Here is a 17,908-nt window from a genome sequence, read left to right as displayed (position 1 = left end):
ACAACAATGCATTACCAGGCGACATGACACAAAGGGCAGATGGCAACCCCTCCCCCCAGGTCAGAAGCAAGGTGCAACACCCAGCAAGGCAGAAGAAAGACTGACCCCAAGCCCCACAGCTCATAGATGCCTAACGAGGGCACCTGATAAGCCACACCCAGGAATGGACAAGGGGAAGGTAACCCCACCAGAACCAAACAGGGAGGGGAGCCTGCATGAACAGGGAAGTGAACACACAGGCTGCAGTACTGGACGTTGCCCCTGGCACCAGCATACACGGAGTCCACCACAGCCAGTACACCAGAGCACAAACAACCCGTGACACAACAGAAATGCATCAATACTAAGACCATGTTCACACATCGCAGAACCAGCATGGAGAACCCACAGCCAGTACATGCCATGTCCCTTGTCAGCCAATAGAAGCTCGCAGGCCCTTAGTCTCCACATACACACAGTTTTACACCAGGTTTCCATAACAACCCAGCCATTTTTGTTCACTGCTGCAGGTCAGCTTTAAAGGGGCAGGGCGCTGCAGATGGTACTGTTAAGGGAGCAGAGTGCTGCGGAGGTCACAATTTAGGGGGCAGGTAGGGTGGCCATTCAGGCCACCCTCAAAAGACGGACTTAAAAACCCCGCCCCCAGGTCCTATTAAGCCACACCCCGATCTGGTTAGGTCACGCCCCTCCCACTCAGCAGCCAACAGGGATTGAAAATAATAAGGTAAAAATCAACTTCTGTCAGTACAGGGGTGGGAGGGACAGTGACTTTCTTCCTGCCGCTCACGCTTGTTAGGGAAGTAGCCCTTTACCTATGATTGTTGGAATCCAAATTAAAAGGGATTGGAGCGCTCGGGAAACTGACACAAGCATTGGATCTAGTTGTATCTAGACAAGCTCACAATAATATGGGCTTCAAAAAGAAAAAAAACATCACAAGACAAACATGACATTTGCGGTTACAAGATACAGTTCATACTTGGGTTTCCATTCCTCTCTCCTCTGCACTTCCTGAGGCTCAGACTACACCATCTGCTAGAGAGGAAACTGTGGGGGGGGGGGGGGGGGGGGGTTCTATCACACACATAAACTGACTTTCTGACCTTGTTTTTAGACATTATTATTATCTGTCTATTTAACCCTGTAACCTCCATTTAGGACCTGACCTAAATCTGCCATATACACAATTTTAAAGGAGGACAATAAGAAAAAAATATTTTTCATTAGACCTCAGATCGGCAATCAGACCCCCAATGTTAATAAGACCTCAGATCAGACCCCAATGTGAATGACCCCCAATCAGACCTCAGATCAGAGCCCAATATAAAGAAGACCCCCAATCAGACCTCAGATGAGACCCCCATGCCTCATATCGGCCCCCAGCCATATGTACTCAGCCCTAAACCCTATGTACTCAGACCCCAGCCATATGTGAGCAGCCCCCAGCCATAATTCAGCCTCAGATCACAAAATAAAAACCCCACTTACCTCTCCTACTCACCCCCCAGCCAAATATAATCAGCCCCCAGCCAAATATAATCAGCCCCCAGCCATATGTACTCAGCCCCCAGCTATATGTGAGCAGCCCCCAGCCATATGTACTCAGCCCTCAGCCATATGTGACTAGCCCCCAGCCATAATTCAGCCTCAGATCACAAAATAAAAACCCCACTTACCTCTCCTACTCACCCCCCAGCCATATGTACTCAGCACCCAGCCAAATATAATCAGCCCCCAGCCATATGTATTCAGCCCCCAGCCATATGTGAGCAGCCCCCAGCCATAATTCAGCCTCAGATCACAAAATAAAAATCCCACTTACCTCTCCTACTCACCCCCCAGCCATATGTACTCAGCCCCCAGCCATATGTACTCAGCCCCCAGCCATATGTGAGCAGCCCTCAGCCATATGTACTCAGCCCTCAGCCATATGTACTCAGCCCTCAGCCATATGTACTCAGCCATATGCGAGCAGCCCCCAGCCATATGCGAGCAGCCCCCAGCCATATGTACTCAGCCCCCAGCCATATGTACTCAGCCCCCAGCCATATGTACTCAGCCCTCAGCCATATGTACTCAGCCCTCAGCCATATGTACTCAGCCATATGCGAGCAGCCCCCAGCCATATGTGAGCAGCCCCCAGCCATATGAACTCAGCCCCCAGCCATATGCGAGCACCCCCAGCCATAATTCAGCCTCAGATCACAAAATAAAAAAAACCACTTACCTCTCCTGCTCCTGGACGCAGCCGCTCCTCACATCGTGATCCTCTTCCTCCTGCTGTCGGTCACAGAGCGCCCTCACGCTGTGCGCAGCCTTCACAGCCGACAGCCAGGATGCGGGGAGTACAGAGCCTTCACAGCTTCCCGATCCTCCGGTACTAATGAGCGCTTCCATAATGGTAGCGCTCATTAGTATTCGCGCTATAAGACGCAGGGGCATTTTTCCCCACTTTGGAGGGGGAAACAGTGTGTCTTATGGGGTGAAAAATACGGTGTATACATACATAGATATATCCTTGTGGCGATTACCTCTATCCGCAGAGTCTCTGAGCTTGCTGCGCTTTCTTGCAAGTCTCTCTACCTTGTAAGTTCCACCAGGACAAAGTGGTCCTCCGTCTGGTTCCCTCCTTTCTCCCCAAGGTGGTGTCCTCTAGTCTATGGTAAGTATAGGGTCCAGCCGGTGAAGTGAGGAGGAGCCTGGAGGACACTGGACATTTCTCATGAATAGGATTTATTATGTGTAATGGAGGAGAATCTCCAGAGGTGACATGTCTGAGCTCTCCACCACACTGTCTCCTCACAGCTCATCTTACCTGCAGGAATGGCTGATACCAGAGAGAACAAGAGCCCTGACAACCGACCAGGACCTGCCCAGTATCTGCTGCTGGGTAATGCCTACAATGTATGGGCTCTGGAGAGGTCTAGGACACTTTATGAGGTGATGTTCTGATTTGGAGGCTGAAGGACTTTTCCTACAAGTTCTGTGAGGGATCAGATTAGACATTAGTTCTCAGAAGGAATTGGGGGCGGGGCTAGATTCTGTCAGGAGCCCCTTCAGTTTAGACTGTACTGTGAGAACTAAAGGACCTGTGATGATGTCACCGTCATGTGATCAGTGCAGGGGGCGGAGCTTGCCAGGAGAGTCACTGATCACATGACAGTGACGTCACCCCAGGTCCTTCAGCTCTGGCAGTGCAGCAGATACTGGGCAGGTTCTGGTCGGTAGTCAGGGCTCTTGTTCTCTCTGGTATCAGCCATTCCTCCAGCCTGCAGGTAAGATGAGCTGTGAGGAGACAGTGTGGTGGAGAGCTCAGACAGGTCACCTCTGGAGATTTTTATGCTGCTTATTCTCACATCGTTACTATTCCTGTTATGTGGCAGATATGAAATGTGTTGTAAAGGGTTAAATCCAAAGGAAATGCCTGATATCACATTACGATTGTACACGCAGTCAGTGGCGGTGTGAAAGGAGCAGCTGGTGGACAGTGGAGTTTAGAGTAGTCCATCATTCGCTGGCCCCTGACTGTCCTGGTGAGGGGCCCCTGCCTGTCCTGGTGAGGGGCCCCTGCATCCAGGAGGAGAATGAATGGAGCGGGGCCCGGCCTGAGCTCAGCTCTCTCCAGTCTCTTCTCTAGGAGTTCTGGACACAGCTGAGCACAGCCCAGAGGTGGGACCTGCATCTATCAGACATTTATCTCCTGTGGAGCCACCAGAAATCTCCATGCTTGGGCCCCTGGAATCCATGTGGTGGGGGCTCTGAGAAGCGGGGCCCCTCCAGGCTCAGGAAGTGCGGTTCTGGAGGTGACATCTGGTCTTGTCCCCTGGATGATTTCCTCTCCTCTTCTCATTAAGGCGCCTGCAGTACTAGAAGCCTCCAGCATCTCCAGTTCTCTCCTCTTCTCCTGAATGACCACCAAGGATGTACAGGAAGGAGATCAGCAGAAGAATATTAGACCTCACCTTGGAGATCATCTCCCTGCTGAGCGGAGAGGTAAACTTTTCTAGATTTCTCTCCTCTTTATTGTATTTTGTAACAAGTCAGACATCGGGAAGGAGAATCCATCATAGGAAGTGATAGGAAGAGTCCAGGGTCCTGTAGAACGGCCTCCAGACCTTCCAAGTGACGGAGAACCTGAAGATCAGCCCCCAGTATGGTGAGTGATGTGTCATGTGACCAGTGACCAATAGTCATGTTGTAGGAGCCATGAGAAGGTAAGTAAGCACGTTGTACCCAGGAGGGGAGGGCCGGAGGAGAACACATGGCCCCTGAAGGGTTTATTCCCTAAGTGTCTCTCTCCATCCACAGGAGTACACAATAGTGAAGAAGACATCGGGGGACTGTGTGACTCCCATCATCCATCTCCAGGAGTCAGGAGGGCAGAGCAGGACCCCTCACCCCATCACAGAGCCGACCCCTCACCCCCTGATACATGAGCAGAAGATCCTAGAGCTCACCGTCAAGATGATGGAGCTGCTGACTGGAGAGGTGACACTGCTGGGAATGCTGGCAAATTCTCCAGTAACAGAACTGGAGGGGTCTGGGTGATGACGGTGTCATTGTGTTGTCAGGTTCCTATAAGGTGTCAGGATGTCACTGTCTATTTCTCCATGGAGGAGTGGGAGTATATAGAAGGACACAAGGACCTGTACAAGGAGGCCATGATGGAGGAGCACCAGCCTCTTATATCACAAGGTAAGAGCCGTCATGTGCAGTGTATACACGTGTGTGCAGTGACATGTAATGGAGGAGCACCAGCCTCTTATATCACAAGGTAAGACCCGTCATGTGCAGTGTATACACGTGTGTGCAGTGACATGTAATGGAGGAGCACCAGCCTCTTATATCACAAGGTAAGAGTCGTCATGTGCAGTGTGTACACGTGTGTGCAGTGACATGTAATGGAGGAGCACCAGCCTCTTATATCACAGGGTAAGAGCCGTCATGTGCAGTGTATACACGTGTGTGCAGTGACATGTAATGGAGGAGCACCAGCCTCTTATATCACAAGGTAAGAGCCGTCATGTGCAGTGTATACACGTGTGTGCAGTGACATGTAACGGAGGAGCACTAGCCCCTTATATCACAAGGTAAGAGCCGTCATGTGCAGTGTATACACGTGTGTGCAGTGACATGTAATGGAGGAGCTCCACAGACTCTTTAAACATCACATTAGGTCCCTGCATTTCCTTATAAGTCAGACATATTGATGGGCTCCATTCACCTGAAGGATCTCGGGAGGTTCCTGCTGGATTCATTCTCCTCCAGGAGCTTCTGGGGATGTCTGGGGCAGATGCCCCTTTTTGAAGCAGCAGATGATTGGTGAGCTCTTCATTACCTTCGTGGTCCAGTTACTAGGGAAGGAGGAGAGGATCCGTCGTCTGTCTCTCCTGGATGACTCGTTGACTTTCTTTTATTGTGGCCTTCTGTGTCTTCCACCCTGAGGCCGTGGTTCGTCTGCCCGCAGTGGGTCAGTCCCTGAGGTAGTGAGTTGCTTCTCAGCCACAGTTTTGTAACTCCCTTGTGGTGGCCAGTCTCAGTCTCAGATCTGCAGTCACTCAGTGGCGCCTCCTGGGTTTGCCTTGCACCTCCTCATGTCTGCTGCTTTTTACTGACGAGCTGTCCTCAGGATAGGTCATCAATATTCGAACGACGGCGGTCCAACACCCGGCACCCCCGCCGATCAGCTGCCTTCTCTGCTCTGTTTTTCTGATCCCCACAGCGATAGCAGCGACGAGCAGTGTAATTACAAGCATGGCGTCCCCACTCACTGCTATGGGACGGCTCCGTCTGTTCAAGTGAGGACTACAGAGCCCCCGCCGATCTGATATTGATGACCTTTCCTGAGCATAGGTCATCAGTAGCAAAAAAGCGGACAACTCCTTTACCGCATTGTCCCACAATCGCACACACAACACAATCAGCCACAAGGGGTCGCTCTGGCACTCACTGCACCCATAACTTTGGATGTGACTGTAAGGGGAAACTCCGCATCCACACTCACATACGTTAAAGACTACCAAAGAATTAAGCTACTCCCCCCCCCCCCCCTTCCCCTCCAAACACGTCCTCACATCCACACACCACGGAGCCACCATCCGTCAGCTGCACCTCGTATCTGCCCCTGTCCTGCTGTTTCAGGCAAGTGCAGGCATCGCTCCTGTATATCCTGGGACTAATGATCTCCTTCCAGCACTATGCGAGTTAGGGCTCATTCAGACGACCGTATGCTGTCCGCAAAAAATGTGGATCCGTTTTTTTGCGGATTAGATGCTGTTTACTTCTATGGGGCCCTTTTGTTCCATTGCACGGCTCGGCAAAAAAAAAAAAAGAAAAACATGTCCTATACTTGTCAGTAAAAATCAGGACACAGTCCTATTAAAGTCTATGGATCAGCAAAAAAACGGAAGGCAATGTTTTTTTTTTTTTTGCAGGCATGCTGAACTGTTCCCAAAAAACGGATCCGCATACAGGTGATTGAGCCCTTAATCTTTTCCTCCTGCCCCGGTCCAGGCGCTGGTTAGGTTGCCGATCGGCCTCCCTATTTAGCTGGGATGTAGATCCTCCTCCTCGTCTGAGCTTTTGAGGTGATCTCCTCTTCTGAATTCCCATGTACCGAACCTTGTCTGTCTACCGCTCCTCGCCGCCTGCCCAGACCTTCGAACTGTGACCTGGACTACACTCGTACTCAGCCTGTCCTGACCTTGGAACTGCTATTTGGAATATGCAAGTACTCGGCCTGTCTGTATTTTGGACTTTGTTCAGACTACACTTTTTTGCCTGCGTCCTTGGTGCTTTGCACCGGTGTCTCTGAACCCCGTGGGTTAGCAGCCAGCTATACCAGGAGGTACTTCAAGAGGTAGCGGCCTGGTTGGTTTCTTGCGGCAAAGTCCGGATCCCTGTATAGGATGAATACCAGGGAACTGCCAGAACAAAGCCCTTAGATTTCTCACAGGAACACACTCAATGTAAACTTGGCCAGACCTATAGCTAGGCGTACCTCCACGTTCTGACTCTGGCTGTCAGTTCATGATACATATTTAGGGGTTCAGGCTCAGCCCCTTTCCCCTCCTGAGTCATATGGGTAATTGTATACACAAAAGTCACCAGCTCCATGACTTCCAGAGAATTTTGGTGGATTATTCTAAACATGAGTTATGGCTGTGAATTTTCTAATCTGAAAGGGGTTTTCTGAGTTTTTGTCACTGATGACCTATCCTCCTATATTTATGACACTCCACACCGAGTGGAGCCAAAACATCCCTCATTTATAAACTCCTCCCAGGAATAGTGTAGGGTCAGTTAGAAGTGTTGTCACGTTCCCAACCGCCATCAGTGCCCCACAAAGTGAAGAAACATTATGGCGTACAGGACATGACATAAGGTGGAATAGACAGAACAGGAGGTGGACAGATTCAAGCTCAGCAGACGACGGAGGGCAATGGGTAAAAGGAATCCCATAGTAACTGCCTCAGATACAAGTCGGTCAGGATGGGAGCTACCTGCATCTTTCCCACTTCAGGGGAGGTAGAATACGGCTCAGGAGGAGGATTCTTATCATGGGAGGGAGTTAGGATCGATTCTCCTCACTTCAGTGACCATAGCCCAGGTCTACAGACAAAAGGACACCAGCTTCTAAGGCAGATCCTGTAAGTTGCTCGGTGCGGCCTCCATGGATCGTCTTATTTTTCCAGCAAATCCCACAGATGAAGCTCGAATTGAGATCTGGGAATCTGAAGCCAAAGTTCCCAGTAATAACATTGCACCGAGCATTGCACTGCCTCCGGCAGCTTATTTTCTTCCCATTGTGCACCTGCTACTGTCTGTTCCCAAGGTAAGTAATGCGCACCCACCTGGCCATCCACATAATACCTGGAACCTCATTCCATTTCTTCCCCAGGTAAGTGACACACATGGTCCCGTCTGTCCACATAATGTAACATGATTTATGTGTCCTGACATCATCGGCAGCAGTAAAGTTGTCAACAGTTTGCTCTATAGTAGGACTGGACCAGATATTCCGTACCCTCCACATATCAGTGAGCCTTGGGCCTGATACCAGATAACCAGTTATCCTTCCTTGGGTTACTTTTGGTAGGTATTAACCACTGCATACCCAGAACACACTATAACACTGGTCGCTCTGGAGATGATTTGACCCAGTACTCTGCACATCTTGTTTTGGCCCTAAAGTCGGACAGATCCTTACTCTTACCCATTTCCCTGGAAAAAAATATATTTACCCCCCACCCAACAGACACCATAGTCACCAGATAATTAGTGCCCACTTTCCTTCTAATGAAACTTCCTACAGAGGAGGATGGGGGTTTCAGTGATCTCACAGGTTCCTGTCCAGCAGGGCAGCAGTTGATGTGGAGCAGAATATTATTATTTCCCCTGATAACTAAACCTAGAAGTGAAGGAGCTGAGAGAAGTGTCTGATCTATAGACAGATCTACAGGAGGCCATGTATTCAGTCACTGTGTGCTTGTGTCTCCACAGATGGATCCAGGAGGAGAAATCCACCAGAGAGATGTCCCTGTCCTTTGTATTCCCAGGACTCTCCAGAGGAGAAGGTCCCAGAGAATCCTCAGGTAGATGGAGCTGGGCCCTATACACATGTATATAGGGGGGTCCTGCAGTCATAGAGGGGTCATAGATTATGGGGGTCTCTTATGTGGATCTGTTACATTTCCCACCTGTCTGCTGTATTGTACTGAATTGTTACAGATGACAAATCAGGGGGAAGATCTGACTGATATTACAGTGGAGGATGAAGAAGAGAGGATGATGGGCGATCCCAGTGAGGTGGAGGAGGACATTCCAGGAGATGTCACCACAGGTATGGAATCATGAATGGAGAAAGTGACCTCAGATTCTGTCCTTGGTGCCTTCAGGGCAGGAGGAGAATCTGATCACCGGCTGCTGCTCTTTGATTGGAGATGTCCCCATCCCATCATGAAGTGTTCTCCTTATCCAGCTGACAGCGATCTCTGATCAGATTCTTCTCTGATCCCGGCTGTTCCTGCAGGACATGACGGTCAGTCACATCCACACACCCACTGGGGATTATGGGGGCACAGCTTTTGTGTCTGTGCTGTCATGATGGACTACATGTACTCCATTGTGCAGGAAAGGGTTAACCATCATTTTGGGCTCGTCAGTAGACATTTTGATGATTTCCTTCATGATGGTTAAAGTGGTTTTGTAATAAAAAAAGGAAATAACATGGCTCTAAACCTGTCCTCCTAAGACAAGTGACTACATACTCTCCCCTTTCACTTTGGGTTGTGACTCCCTTTTCTGAGTGGCGGTCACGTGACGTAAAGATTCCGACTTTCAACACTGCTGCAGGACGTCTCGTCTGCCGATCATGTGACCTCCCCTCTTACTCCCAGTTCGTTCTTTAGCCTCCCTTTGTGACAGCCCCCAGAAATGTTACTATTTTCCAAGAAAATTTGTATTAGTCAAAAGTACTAAAACGTGAAAAATATTCCATGTATCCGGTATCTCCACATTCAGGTTGTCCCCTAGAATAACATTTGGTGGTTTCAGCAAAAAAAAAAGACTGCAAGTATCAATGGGGGAATTCCTATTTTTATTGTGTAACCTCAAGAAAAATGAATTGCTTTTAGAAGGAGAGTCCATCATAGTGAGTGTCCGGTAGTTCTCCCTCCCTTCATGTGGGTGTAGAGGAGATACAACCTGCTACACGTGACTGGAGGAGGAGGTCGGATCCCGCCTTATTACAAGCCACATTCAGAGGAGCGGGACAGTCACAGAAATGTCTGCAGCTGATCTGCCATGTGTGAACGTGCTCTTAGATAACCAGTGGCTGATCTGTGCTGCTCTTATAATCTGTCCGTCGTGGGGATTGTAAGGTTCCTCCATATGGAGACAGTAGACAACAGGAAAGCTCTGCGGGGGCGGGGCTTAACTTGGAAACAGCATAGCTTGCTGTTCTTCACTGTATCTGTAGCCCCAATGCACTGCAATGGGAGCAATTGCAACAGTGGAGCGCTGACCACCTTGCCTTAGCAATGGCAGAATGTGACAACCCCTTTAACATGCGCCAATGTGACACAAAATGAACAAGTAGGTGGTCTAATGTGTTACTTGTCGCTCTGCTGGTTCTAGAATACGAGGAGATCAAGCAAATCCAATCTCCCTCTAATCCCCAGATAACTGACGACCATCCGAGATGAGAAACAGATCCAAATAGATATTCACATCCCATTAGTCACTACCGGCCCGGTACCGCTTCATCACCTCCGTAACGCAGTGCAGGGACATGGCGGTGTCTGGACACTTTCCAATGAGCCTTTTATTAACCTCACACAGTTTAAAAATGCACTGCTTATCAACAATGTGAAAGCCACATGGAGTCCGTGAAATTCCCAACCCAAGTTTTGCCTCAGTTTCAACTTCTTTTGTGGCGTATTCTCCATTTAGAGGTTTTTATGTTGTTTCTGCCATAAGTGTACATTTAATAAAAATCTATCAATAAAACGACATCTGTCAGCAGGATCAACCCAAGAAGGACATAACTATCCTTCAAATGAAGCTGTGTCTCAGAGGTTTCTGTTCCTGTCCAGTAGGGCGACAGTCTCGCTCATGGTTCTGTCAGGGACTCAGAGAAAACCAATGTCGTCAGATATAGATTTAGAGCTTTCTTTAAATGCTTTCTTGTGAGACTGGGAGTAGTTGTTGTGTCTGATCTATAGACAGATCTACAGGAGGCCATGTATTCAGTCACTGTGTGCTTGTGTCTCCACAGATGGATCCAGGAGGAGAAATCCACCAGAGAGATGTCCCCGTCCTCTGTATTCCCAGGACTGTCTAGAGGAGAAGGTCCCAGAGAATCCTCAGGTAGATGCAGTTGAGCCCTATACACATCTATATAGGGGGTCCTGCAGTCATAGAGGGTCATAGATTGTGGGGGTCTCTTATGTGGATCTGTTAGATTTCCCACCTGTCTGCTGTATTGTACTGAATTGTTACAGATGACAAATCAGGGGGAAGATCTGACTGATATTAAAGTAGAGGATGAAGAAGAGAGGATGATGGGCGATCCCAGTGAGGTGGAGGAGGACATTCCAGGAGATGTCACCACAGGTATGGAATCATGAATGGAGAAAGTGACTTCAGATTTTGTCCTTGGTGCCTTCAGGGCAGGAGGAGAATCTGATCACCGGCTGCTGCTTATTACGACTTTATGTGGTAATAACTTTGGAGCACTTTTTTATTTTTCCAAGCGATTCTGAGATTAGTTTTTTTTGTGACACATTGTACGTCATGTTAGTGGTACATTTTGGTTAATATATTTAGTTTTTATTAATAATAAAAAAATCCCAAATTAAATGAAAATGTAGCAAAATGTGCAATTTTCCAAAAATTCTCTGCTTTCAAGACTCCTTTTTGACTGCTATCTGACAAAATAGTTAATAAATACTTAATATTTACCATATGTCCACTTTATGTTGGGACATATGGTACATAATACAGTTTGAGAGGTGTGACAACTCAGGGTCACTTAGCTCTCCAGGATTGCCGTCTTCTCACCTTAGACGGTTGGCACACCTCAAGAAGCCACTCTAACACTGCAGATTTGGGTGCAAACTGGCCAGAGCCAGCTCTATTGTCACTTTTCCAGCAGTCCAAACATAAATCATAAACACAAATCCTCGGCCGTCTGGCCACTGACTACACCGTATTTCTCCCTCTCTATCGGGATCTGGGTCTACCACCCAGCACCCCATAACACAGCACGGTGCTTACCCTACACAGGGTTAGATGGTCCCGGCTCCCACAGGCCTTGGCGCAGCCGGCTCCTTTCACCGACTGGAAGCCCTGATTGAGGCGCTCAGCCCACATTTATCCGAGCTCCACAGCTGGCTGATAATACTGTTAATTACCAGCCTGGCTGCTGCAGACAGTGGGAAAAACCTATTTTCCCTGCCTTTCTTGTTCTCACCTACCTTCCTCTGGGTGAGAGACACCTTTAATAGCTCTCATATGGCCTTCTGGCAGCTCCACTGCCACAGAGGTTAACAGGCTTATAAGTTTAGCAACAATTTTATCCAAATCAGATTCCCATTCTTCATCAGACCTCAGATCAGACCCCCAAGCTCCATCATCCTCAGATCGGACCCGCATCAGGCCTCAGATCAGATGTTACAAAGTTACATTGCTTGCTCCGGACAGTGCTGCAGATCCAGGACACACTGCTCCATCGCTTCTTCCAGGTCCCGCTATGTAGTATGACCTGACTGCACACAGCGTCAGGTTATAGTGCGCGCCTACGTGCACTACGTCCTGCGGCTGTGCATGGTCAGGATACAGCAGCGGGACCCGTCAGAAGACTAGGGAGGGTGAGTAGACCCAGTGCACTACTGTCCTCACCTCCCAGTGCCCTCCCCCCATAATGGAAGCGGTTATTAGCATTTGGACTATAAGACTTGCTGCTGTGATTCTGCAGTTTTTATAAATATCCCTTACAGTATGTGGCCCTAGAGTGCTACTTAAGTGAAATAACGGCCTCAAAATTGAAGGAGCACCTTGTGGATTTTAGGCTCCCCATTTCTTAGGACATTTTTCGGGTACAATTTCATGTTGCAGAGGCCTTGAGGTGCTGATACATTAGAAATGCCCCCAAAAGGCCCCATTTTGGAAACTACAATGATATAGGGGTGCAGTGAGCATTTTATTCCAACAATGTTTCATAGACTTTTTATTACAGTTGGGCATGAAAATCAAAAATCAGTTAACGGTAATATGTAGCCTAGCTCAAATTTTTCATTTTTCCAAAGGGTAACTGGGAAAAAAAGCACAGCAAAAATTGTTACACCAGTATGGCAAAACCCCATGTGTGACCATAACCTGCTGTATGGATACACAACGGGGCTCAGGAGGGAAGGTGCTCCATTTGGCTTTTGATCCGCAGATTTTACTGGAATGCGATGATTTCATAGATTACCGTATTTTTCGCCCTATAAGACGCACCTAGGTTTTTGGGGAGGAAAATAAGAAAAAAAATATTTTTAACCAAAAGGTGTGCTGTGTGTTTGGTGGGTTTGGAACTAATGGTGGTCTGTGGATGGCACTATTACTGGGGATCTGTGGATGACTGACACTGTTATGGGGGGGATCTGTGGATGACGGACACTGTTATGGGGGGGATCTGTGGATGACGGACACTTATGGGGGGGATCTGTGGATGACGGACACTGTTATGGGGGGGGGGATCTGTGGATGACAGACACTGTTATATACCGTATGTGCCATCCACAGACCCCCCAGCCCATAACAGTGCCATTCATAGACCCCCCCCCCCCAGCCATAACTGTACCATCCACAGAACTCACCCGATATGACCCCCCCCCCCCCCCCCCGCCGCCGCCGCCAGTATACAAATATGAGATGTTATATTCAATTAATGGTTATTAAACATGCCCCCTCAGTCCTATTACGGTACTACCTTACATCCTAATTGCTTGTGTAGAATTCAGGCAGGTCGGGCGGCCGGCGCGTCTCTCACTGACGTCACTTGCCTGCGCCGCCTGCTTCATTCATAAAGTAGGCGGCGCAGGCACGTGACAAGAGTTACGCTGCCGCCCGCCTGGCCTGAATACTACAGATGCGATTAGGATGTAAGATAGCAATAGGACTGGGGGGGCATGTTTAATAACCATTAATTGAATATGAGATCTTATTTTAGTATATCGGAGCGGCGGGGCGGTGCTATAGTACAGTGACTGCACCGCCCCGCCGCTATTGCCGGCCCCAGCTCCTCCTCCCAGTCCCTCCCCGAGTCCCTGCTTGCTCCTACATCGCAGCATGCGATGTAAAACGGCAAGCATTCGCCCCATAAGACGCAGGGGCATTTCTCCCCTGTTTTGGGGGAAGAAAAAGTGCGTCTTATGGGGCGAAAAATACGGTAGGTTGTTACGGACACAATAATGCCAATTATGTAAAGTTAATTTTTTTTCATTTTTTTTTTTAACTAATCATAAATGAGTAGAAAGTTAATTTTCTATTTATATATACATTTTTTTAAAAACTTTTTTAAGTTCCACTTGGGGACTTGTTACACGGATATACACAAAGTCTGCCTGCACTGACCTCGGCCTGTTTCTCTCTACAAGTATGGCCTGATCCTTTGTTGCTTGTAGGTCAGCTGTGAACCACACTGGGGCTACTCCAGGAAGTAAAGTCCTGGTGGCTCCCCTGCAGCAAAGATCAGATCCCTGTGTTCGGCTTAATGGGTGAAAACAAAGAAACTTTAATAAAAAATGCCCTTAGGTATAGCCCTAAGCCAGACTGTTTGGCTGACACAGGGGTTCCACACCCACTGTCTGTAACGTATAGGGCTCTTGCAGACGAACGTTGGTCACTCTGCGAGTCCGCAGCACAGCTCCCGTCCTGACCTCCCAGCACTGACGGGGTCGCATAGCATTATATTGATTTATGACGCTATGTAACCCTTACAGTTCTGGAATGTATTGGATAACACTGGCAGCATTATGCCAGTGTTATCCAATACACTCCAGGACTGTACGGTAGGGTGTTTCATTTGGTAATGGAAAAAAAAAATGTAACATTTTTTACTTACGCCCCGAGCCTCAGTGATGTAAAAGATAGATATGCCAAATTTCAAGAGGATTAGATAATATTTAGAGGTTGCACACTTTGATCAGTTTTGTAAAAGTAGGCAAAAAATAAGATTTTTCAATGTTAATTGCTTTTATTGGGAAAACTAGAAATCACAAACTTAAAATAATATTAAAACTAGACACTAAGATTAATATGTAGTATGACAGGCAAAACATGTTCTATTAATCAACTTTGAACGATGCAATCCCTTCTCTTGTTAGCTCGGTGACGACTTTTCTGTGATGCTCGACTATCCTCAACAAGAATTGTTTTTGTTGTTCGTCCCTGACCGATTGGTTAAACATTTTTATCAGAGCAATTCCTCTTTCTGCGGTATCATTGACCACCTTAAGAGCGTTCACATGGCTTCTTAGAGAATCACTGCAGTATTCTGTCACGTTGTGAATCCCAAACAATTCAAAGAACGTCTTTGTTTTATTAGTAACAAAATGGCTCAGGTCTTTTCTTGTAAATGGCATTGGGGGACACAGCATCATGGGTATATGCCCAGCTGCCACTAGGAGGCTGATACTAGAAAGAAAAGTGTTGGCTCCACCCATCTGGGCTATACCCACTGCACATGCTGGAGCTAGCCAGTTTTTCTGGAGGCAGACATGACCTGCTCTTTTTTCTTTGTTGGTCCTGCTGCTTTTTTCTTTCTTTTTTCTTCTTCCACAGTGTTCAGCAGGCTGGGGCTCCATGGTGGACTTCCTACATAGTTGCACCCCTTGCAGGCACGTACCTTGTACCTAGCCGGTCGCCCAGTCCCCAGAACTGCATCTGCAGTGGATGCCGGCATTCCCAGGTCCCCCTGTTGAGTCTGCCGATGGGGCGACCCTGCTGCGCCTGAAGATGTCTGAGGGTAAGTATAGCCCCCTGGCACCTCAATTCCTCAGTACTAGCGGGCCCCAGTTCTCCCAGTATTAGGGCGGGGAGGATCTTCCATCATCATAGTCTGGGCGACCTTTCTTTCCAGCTCTCTTGGGGGATTGGTGGGCGCAAGGCCCTTAGGGGCTCATGGGGGATCACATTCTCTCTCCTGTATGCTCCCCCGTCCTCTAATCTAGGCCCCGGCTTTTTGCCCGGCCTAGGCCTCAGTTTTCTCTAGCCTACCACTTGGCTCCTGGCTCTTTCCGGCCCCCCTCTTTTCTTTTTCGGTCGTTGCTTTTCCTCCCGCCCCCCCCCCTACATTTATCTAGTTTCGGGTGCCGGCAGTGACCAGCCCTATTCTACCGGGCGCGCTTGCAAATCGAGGCCCCGGCTTTTTTCCGGCCTACCTGGCCTCAATTGTCCCCCTGCCCGCGCTTCTTGTGGACATTCCTTCCTGGGGAGGACTGTGGAAGGAGCTTTTTCCTTTTCTCCAATCCCGTCCTGGCGTGGTCTTTCTGCCCGAGGGGCGTGTCTTTTTGCTGGAGACACAGAGGAAAGAGGTCTCTTCCATCTTGTTGGCACCTCACGCAGGTCTCCATCCAAGTCTGGCGCACATTCCTTCTATAGCCGTTGCTGCATCTTCGGGACACAGACCTGGGGTCCGGTAGGACAGCTTCGGCTAGCTGTTTTACTTTCTTACAGGCTCCATCCTAGCCCTCATGTCCTCTGCCAGACAGGACCCTGTGCCTAATCCCCCTCCTGGGATTGTCACTCATTTTGATTGCACTCGCTGCAACCAAAAGATGCCGTGCGGTCAATCTGATCCCGTCTGCGCACAGTGTTTGGCTCTCAAGCCCTCCCAAGCCGCCCCGGCCGCCACTGCTGTGTCGGTATCCCCTGATTAGGCCGCATCCCTGTCCCAAGCCATAGGGAACTGTCATGGTCTTACCTTCTTACTGTTCTCCTTCGTTTGACATGTGCTGGCGGCCATCTTGGTTTCTGGGTTTCTTGTAGCCTCCCACCCTGCGGCTTCTCCTTCCCACTGGGAGGAGCTGGATGCCTAGCTCATATATATAGGAGGTCTGTGGCTTCAGTTCCTTGCTTGGTCCTCCTGTGTTCACATGCTTCTAAGACTGCTGCTGCTTCTGGTTCCTGATCCTGGCCTCGTCTGACTACCCCGTTGGTTCCTGATCCTGGCTTCGTCTGACTACCCTGCTGGTTCCTGATCCAGGCTTCGTCTGACTACCCTTCTGGTTCCTGACCTCTGTCTACGCAAGACCCTGCTTCGGTTTAGCCATCCGTTTGGACTTTTGCTTACAGCTTGATTTTCAATAAAGCCTTCTTATTTCCACTTATCTCTTGTTGTACGTCTGGTTCATGGTTCCATGACATTAGGACCAAGCCATGAATTCTGACGGTACAGGGCCATCCTCGCTACCTACGCTGGTTGCCAGACTTGATCAGCAGGATCACCTGTTGGGTCGGTTCGCTGTGGCGTTGCAAACCCTGCTTGAACGCACGGCTCATTTCGCTTCCGTTGCCGATGGGTCGGTTGTCGCTCCTGGGCCCGCTCCTACTGCCGCTCCGGTTGTTGCGCCAGAGTCTACCCCGACACCTGTTGCTGCGCCTGCGGTGTCTCGGGGTATGACCGGTTCTGCCCCCCTTCCACAGCGCTTTGGGGGAGAGCCAACTCAGTGCCGAGGTTTCCTTAACCAGGTGGGCATTTATTTCGAGTTGCTGCCACATGCCTTTCCTACTGAGAGATCAAAGGTGGGCTTCTTGATCTCGCTGCTCTCGGACAAGGCCTTGGCCTGGGCCAGCCCTTTATGGGAGAACAACAATCCGGTGGTTGCCGAGTTTTCCGGTTTTGTTGCTTCTCTTCGGAAGGTATTCGATGTGCCGGCTCGTGCTGCCTCTGCTGCGAAGCTCCTTATGTCCATCAGACAGGGTTCACGATCCGTAGCTGAATACGCCATTGAGTTTCGTACCCTGGCAGCAGAGGTGGGCTGGAATAATGAGGCTCTGGTCGCTGCTTTCTCTCATGGTCTCTCGGATGCCTTGAAGGATGAGGTTGCAGCTAAGGACCTACCAGTGGAGCTCGAGTCTCTTATTTCTTTCCTGATTTTGATTGACACCAGACTCAGGGAGAGACCTTCCTTTAAGGAGAGCCTGCGGAGGTCTTCTAACAGATTGGCGCCTACGTTTGCTGTCCCACCCGTGCCTCCCTCTCCTCCCACGCCTCCTGGGGATGACTTGTCTGGGGGTGAACCCATGCAGCTGGGGTTTGCTCGCCTGTCCGAGGGGGAGAGGGTACTCCGGAGACGCGAGGGCCGATGCATGTACTGTGGTCTCGGTGGGCATTTTCGGTTGGCATGTCCGAACCGTC

General features: G+C 49.3%; 1 protein-coding gene and 1 long non-coding RNA gene across 2 annotated transcripts in view; one reads left to right on the top strand and one right to left on the bottom strand.

The window, feature by feature from the left end:
• LOC122930557 (zinc finger protein 585A-like) overlaps positions 1-17,908 on the bottom strand; it is a 337,659-nt gene that overhangs the window by 56,075 nt on the left and 263,676 nt on the right. The gene's annotated exons all lie outside the window — the stretch shown is intronic.
• Positions 4,640-8,786, top strand: LOC122925046. The gene is made up of 3 exons (XR_006387489.1): positions 4,640-4,695; positions 8,503-8,594; positions 8,731-8,786. It is a non-coding gene; the product is annotated as an uncharacterized LOC122925046 (long non-coding RNA).

The sequence above is a fragment of the Bufo gargarizans genome, chromosome 1 (genome assembly GCF_014858855.1).
Source record: "Bufo gargarizans isolate SCDJY-AF-19 chromosome 1, ASM1485885v1, whole genome shotgun sequence".
Lineage (NCBI taxonomy): Eukaryota > Metazoa > Chordata > Amphibia > Anura > Bufonidae > Bufo > Bufo gargarizans.
The sequence above is the reverse complement of the archived record's forward strand: the minus strand, read 5'-3'. Positions and strand labels throughout refer to the sequence as shown.